This window comes from Mus pahari, chromosome X (assembly GCF_900095145.1).
Source record: "Mus pahari chromosome X, PAHARI_EIJ_v1.1, whole genome shotgun sequence".
NCBI classification, from domain to species: domain Eukaryota; kingdom Metazoa; phylum Chordata; class Mammalia; order Rodentia; family Muridae; genus Mus; species Mus pahari.
The window spans coordinates 43,590,821-43,598,000 of NC_034613.1; the positions used below are offsets into that span (position 1 = coordinate 43,590,821).

The 7,180-nt window shown below is 41.7% G+C and overlaps 1 protein-coding gene across 2 annotated transcripts in view; it reads right to left on the minus strand.

Moving 5' to 3' along the window:
* The window catches only part of Plac1 (placenta enriched 1), a 167,080-nt gene that overhangs the window by 26,974 nt on the left and 132,926 nt on the right, over positions 1-7,180 (minus strand). For both annotated transcript variants that reach the window (XM_021188568.2, XM_021188567.1), the window contains exon 2: positions 736-807. The gene's annotated coding sequence lies outside the window, so the exon portion shown is untranslated. The remainder of the gene's footprint in view (positions 1-735; positions 808-7,180) is intronic.

Sequence of the window (7,180 nt, forward strand, 5' to 3'; positions counted from 1 at the left end):
GAAAAGATGAATTTCATAGAAAAGCGTCTCTGAGTGTAGAGGAGAACAACACTGTTAATACTTTGAAACATTTTGCAGCTGCCCTTGTGTGTGTGTGTGTGTGTGTGAGTTATACCAATTTGTGTTCCTGTGGGTGCTAAAGAATGCCTAAGTTTCTGCATTAACACAGAACCCTTCACCATCCTGTGTTCGGGCACCATGTATTTCAACTCAGAGGCATTTAATAAGCCCCTCGAGCATGTTGTGTCTCAACCTTTCCAGACTTTCTAAGCTGTTCCTAAGCAGAAGCACCTGCGATATGCCCGGTAATTAGACTCTCTAGTTATGCCAAGTAAATGTCAGATAAGACACATATGAAGATGATTAAAAATGCAAGTGGAAAATAGCAACACATAATTCTCCATGGCTAGAGCTGACACTACTTAGCCTTTAAATAGTTACTCATTGGAGGAAGACACCAATGCAGCTAATTAAAATAATTTAGATCCCATGAGCACCAAAAAAAAAAAAATGCATTAACAGAACTCTTGCAAAACACAGAGATTGAACTGGGATTATTTAGTGTATTTCCTGGTATAAAACAGAATGGGAAGAGAGAGGAATATTACAAATTCACATCTTTCACAAAAAAACGCACATGGGTGAAAGGGCCATTTCTGCTTTTGTCAATTCTCTTTACAAAGTTAACCTGTTGGTTATTGGAGAAGGGGGACACAGAACACACAGAAAACTAACCTCCTTCTGGCAGCTGGGGATAATTTGTCAGTCTCTTTTGAAACGTGGCTTTGTGCTCACTGCTGAAGGCAGCTGGAAAAGAAAAAGCATGACAGACAAAAGCTGAAATCCACATGAAGAAAGGTCTTTTTCCCCCAAATTCCTGCCTGAGTTAGCAATCGTCAGAACAGAAAGTACATGTCTATCTTTGCAGCGAAGGCCCCTATGCTACGGGAGGTATTCAGAATGCCTGGTGACCTGAATAGGGCGGCTGGATAGCATCTAAGCGAGCTTCTTACCCTGTGACAGATTGCGTGCTCAAATCTGTCTACAAGAAGGCGAAACCAGTGAGGTTGCCATCTTTGGAAATGTGGCAAAAGCATTTACTATGTTGAAAAGGCAGACCTAGTTCACATATAGTGGCAACTGGCTAAGAAATAAAGGGTAACCAATGGAATGACTGGAACAATGCTGTCAAACTGGGGATAGCTCCACTGGGCTTCAGCTAGTTGACTGTTAAAATCTGGTATATTCAATGCAATGGACTATTAGTAACACAAAAGAATGGACCATATAATAATAGAGCAACGATCAATGAATTTCAAGACAGTTAGTTATCAATGACTCAAAATAGTTATAGGCAAAAGAACACAGTGATAAAAGGTTGCCTCATGAGGCACAATTCCATTTGTACAGCATTATGTAAAAGGCAAAGCTGAAGGGACATGACGCTTTTCAGTGGTTGTCAGGCCACTCAGAGAGGAGGGAAAGTTTATTATAAAAGGCTGTATGCAGATAGTCATTGGCAACTATTCATTTGGACCATGGAAGTACTCAGCGTGATGTTCTTGGTGGTGGTCAGATGACTTTATATTTGCCTAAACTCAGACTGCATACCAAAAAAGTAAAGCTCAGCATACGCTACTTTAAAAATTGGAAAACAAAAGTACCGGAAAATGTTACCAAACAAGGAGAAGTTACAGAAGGGGGGTTGATGACAGTAATGCTAAGTAAGCGAAGTCTTCAGATTTTATAGCAGAGAGTCAGTTGATAAGGGCTACAAAGGACAAGTCAGGAAGCAGGAGTCTAAACATTGTTTAGAGATTATATAGCCACCAGCAGAGCCGCTGATAAACATGAGTGTCCCGAGGAGGAGGAAGAGGAGTCCTGGGATGTGGAGCTTGCTGTTGTTCTTTATGCTTTCCTACAAAGCCTTTGTCACCATTTGAAAGCTGTAAGGACATTCACTTAGTACTTTGACTATAAGAGAAACGGAGAATTGACTAGGATGAAGACTGAGGGACCTGAGTTCTAAGGCCGACTTTTCCCAGGTTGAGTGCCAGCTTTTGTCCTCTTTTGGCCTGGGTTTCTACATCAGTATGATAAAGGGGTTGGAGTAATGAATCTTTCATAGCTAGTGAAAAATCCCCAAATTTGACCGTTTTTGAGCCATTATTCTCTGTTGTATTTAAAGCTAAGAACTCTTTTAGATTTTCAGGCTTGAAGGGACTAAGCCACCCAGTTAAACTATTACTTTTTAGCCTCCCAAGAAAACAACACAGAGACTGGATAAGAGCCGCACAGGAAAGGGCAGCAGATTGCTAACAGAGACAGGACTGGAGCTCAGGGCTCTGGCCATTGTACTAACAGCTTCTCCCAGACCTAATGGAATCACTGGTTAGCATCAAATCTGGCAAACAAAAAAGGCTTGGGATAATACCAGGGGTGGGATTCACATGCCGACATGGCTTCCTTCGCCTGGGAGATGAGTCACAATTTTGGAAGTGGTCCCTGACATAGAATGAATGAGGTAATGCTATAGGAATCCTTAAGTCCATCAAGGCTCTACTCAGGTCTAATCTGGGGGCTCTGGTCCTTAGTAACTGTCTGATAAACGTCTTTAGCAGCTACTCCTGGCCTGCTGTGTGATACGGATCTCTCCTTTCACAAACAGCACCATTCTCTTCTCCATTTAAAACAATGGGTTTGCCTGTTTTTCCTCACTAGTCTTTTATCTCCACAACCTCTAAACTAAGCAATGTTTCAGTGAAATCCATCAAGTTGGAAACTAACTTTCTTTTCTTTTTCTTTTCTCTTCTCTTCTCTTCTCTTTTTTTCCTTCCTTCCTTCCTCCCTCCCTCTCCCTCTTTCTCCTTCATATTTGTTTAAGTTTTTGTGCTCATGTGGCAATTAGAGGACAACTTGTGGGTGTTGGTTTTCTCTTCCCACCATGTGGGTCCCAGGGATCAAATTCAGATGGTCACACTTGAAGATAACTGCCTTTGCTGGCTGAGCTACCTCACTGGCCCCAGCTGGCAACTGTCGATCAGACATAATTCCAATTTTAATAAAAGGTATCTTGTTCTGGTTTAGCAATCTTCGAAGAGTTGAAACTGCCTGTCAGTTTTCACCATACTGTCTTCCTCAGGAAGACTTTCCATGTGGCTCAGCACCAGGCTGGAAACACATGCCTTCTGCTAAGCACCCCTCCCCTGTTGTCAGAGCCAGCAGGGCTCACTAGTCCCTTGTCACAAAGTCAGAGCCTGCAGGCTCTCTTGCCCCTCATCACACATGCTCTGAGGTTTACTGAATAAGGACACCATTATGCCAGGCTCTCACTCTTTCTCAGTGGAAACAACATGGCCCTTTATGAGCATGAAACTCACTTCAAAGGGTGTGGCTATCAATCAGGGTTCCTAAGGGAAGGCTTCCTTGGGGAAGTGCTCACAACTCCATCCTAGCTCTAGAATCTTCTCTAGGGTAGAGGGAGTTAGTTTTGTCTACCCTTTGAGGAAATACTGTATATTTTCAAACCTCCGGAGAAAACAGTTTTTCTGTCAATAACCCCTTCTCATGCTTGGCTCTTGGCCCAGTTCTGAGGCCTGCCTTACCTCTGCCTGGCATTTGCTTCATAACAGCTGGCCCAGGGAGCTCAAACACTTAGCTTCAGCTGTCAGCTTAAGGAAGGAGAGGTCCCTGTAGTTGAGCTGTGACAATAACAGCATTTGTTCCCACACTGCTATTCTCAAAATCAACAGCAGTGACAGGCTCCAAAGGGGATCATGGTCAGTCACTGTTCAGACATCCAGCTTTGAGGAGAAACAGCTTTCCATTCCATACTAGAGAGAAACAAAGTGCAAGAGACCAGGGGATCTGATTACCTAGCATACATAAACTGGGCATAGTACTGTCTGCCTGGCTGGCATCCTAGCTCTTGAACGATGGAGGGAGGAGGATGAGGAATTGAAGTAGAGGATCAGCCTGGGCTGTATTCTCAGAAATAAAACAAAACAAAACTTCAAAAACAACAACAAAAAGGAAGTGACTTCTAGGAGGGAAGAGGTGTCTCAGTAAGTCCCCTGTAGGAACATGACAAGAAGACCGTGGCCAAGACTCTCTCTTCCAGGGAGCTGAGTAGCATTGCTATGTGTCTTCTCCCAGCAAAGGTTGACTCTGTTAGGCACTAGGACTCTAGAGGCACTAGGACTCTGGAGTTGTACAGAGTCTGTCTGTCTATCTATCTATCTATCTATCTATCTATCTATCTATCTATCTATCTATCTATCTATCTATCTATTTGAAAAGATCTCTAAATACCCAGGCTGGTCTGAAACTCACTATGTCCCTAAGGATGTCCTTTGTCCTTCTGATCCTACTGGGGCTGCAGGCATGTATAACCATACCCAGTTTTATTCTGTGCTGGGGAGGGATCCCAGAGACTTGTGTGTGTTAGCTACTTGGACTTGTACTGCATGGAGTTGGATGGGGGACCATCGTTTCATTGGTGATTTAGGGCTATGACAAAAACACTGATCTCAAAATTGAGGAGGTTGGAGTTAATCCCTGAGCTGGCTGACATGAACTATAGCTTGGATTTTTTCTCCTTCTTCTAACTATAGTGGTGGGCAAGTACTGAATAACTCAGTTTGATTTTTATCTTTGAGAGGATATACTCATATTCCCATGAATCTGACTAGAGAAGTTACTATCATACATTAAAAACAAAGTTTCAATATATAATTAAGGTTTCCTACCAATTGATGTTGCATTTACAAAAGAGACTTGCTCCTGGGTGGACCATTAATTGGGTGAAAAAGACATTAAAAGTAAGACTGGGGGTCTTTCTGTAAAGACAGCATTTCCTGAAGAAGAAAGCACAGCCTTAGGAGTTGAGGGTCTCAGTGGCACTGCAGTAAGGAACTTAGTAGCACCAAGAAATGGAATCAGCTTAGAAAGGGTCTAGATGAGAATGCAGCTTAGGTAACACCCGGGCTACAGCCCCAAGCTCAACAGTTCTGTGATGCCGGGTGATGAACTGTGCCTGAGATTTGAGAAGCCAGGGGAACTGAGATCAAACATAATGATTAGATTTGGGTTGTTGAGGTCTGCTGCTTCAACTCCAAACTCTGGGATACCTAATAGGTTCATCAGAATTCCCATATGACTGAGCAACTCCAGTATTAGGAATTCATAGGATCCAGCTATAGTACTCATGGGTACACAGAGGAGGGAATCTCACTCAGCATCCTACAGACACATACATGCCCATTTTAGCACTTAGTAACAATGTCAAGTGACTGAACCAGCTTAGATGTCTATCAACAGGTCATGGAAATATATACATGTTTTATGTAGTTTTAGTCCATCATAAAGAATAAAATCGTGCCATTTTCAGGAAAATGGATAGAACTGGAGATCATCCTGCCAAGCAAAATAATTCCTAACAACTACATAAAATGTAGGCATGCCAATACCCCAGCGCTTGACTGAGCTGGAGTCGTGAAAGGTTCCTGGAGCTTGTTGGCCAGCCATTTTAGCCAAATTGGTAAGCCCCAGGTGAAGGGAAGACCCTGTCTCAAAAAAAAAAAAAGGTACATGAGTAAGGAGGAAGACACAACTGACTTCTGGCCTTTATGTACATATACGTGCATGCATGTGCACTGAATGAACATGTACCTACACATAAATATACAAATGCAGCATACACATAAAAATCATAACAAAATACATTATGTTATACAGTACTTATATACTACAGTCTATATTGCTCAATCCACATTTGTTTGGATAGTTTGTATGTGCTCATGTTTGTGTGTACATGCATGTATGTAGAGGCCAGATATTGATGCTCAATGTCTTCCTACACTGTTCTTCCCTTTATTCTTTGAAACAGGTTGTCTCACAGAACCGAAATTTACAGGTTAGGCCAGGCTGGACAGAGAGCTCCAGGAATCTTCTGTTTCCACCTCCCCAGACCTGGGATATTAGGTCTACACTGCTGCTCCTGGCTTTTATGTGGTGCTAGAGATTTGAACTCGGGGCCTCCTGCTTACATGACAAGCAGTTTACAAATCGAGCCATCTCTCCAATCTCCTTCTTATTATTTATTTCAAATTTTATTTCCTCTGTGATACGATACAAATAGAGAAAACTATGTCATTTTTTTTTAATTTGTAAAGACTTGCTTTATGGCCTATAATGTGATCTATTTTGGAGAAAGTTTCATGTGTCCCTGGGAGGAACATGCATTCTACAGCTGTGTCCCTGGGAGGAACATGCATTCTACAGCTCTTGGGTGGAATATTCTGTAGATGCCTTGGAAGACCTTTTGATCTAGTATATTTTAACTCTGAAATTTCTTTGTAACTCTTTTGTGTGAATGATCTATTTGTGAGAATATGGTACTAGGGTCATCCATTATTATTTATTTGTAATCTAGACCTCTCTGTTCTTTTATGCCCATTAACACTTGCCTTATGAAAATGAGTACACCAATATTGAGTAAATAGATGGTGTTCACCATGGTTCCATCTTCTTGATAAATTGTTCTCTTTAATAGTATGTAGTAATCTTACTTATCGCTTCTGATTAATTTTTGGCTTGAAGTCTACTTTAATGGCTGTGAGTATCATTAGTCCTGCTTGGTTTGGGCTTTCATTTGCATATCAACTTCTATCCTTCTATTCTTAGTCTCTGTGGGTCTTTTCCAGGGAGGTGGACTTTTCTAAACAGTTAATCTTCTTTCAATCTGATTCAGCCAGTTTGTGCCTCTTAATTGGAGGGTTAGAGCTGTTTACTTTTAGAGTTTATTACTGAAAGGCATGCACTAACTCCCTCCCACTCACTGACAGGATTGGGTTCATTGCATTAGGAATGCTTGATTCTTTCTTGATTCTCCTTTTGATAGGGTCTTATTGTGTAGTTCTAGCTAGTCTGGAACTCACTATGTACATCAAGCTTGACTTAAACTCACAAAGACTGGTCTTCCTTAGTATTTATTCATTCTCCTAGTGATATTGATAGTCTCCTGATAATTTCTCCTCCTCCAACTCCTCCTCCTCCTCCTCCTCCTCCTCCTCCTCCTCCTCCCTTGTGTAGTATTCCTTTAAGTGCTTTCTGCAATGCTGGCTTAGTTGTATAAATTACTTTATGAAGATCTTTCTATTCTGTTTTGGAAGGAACTTTA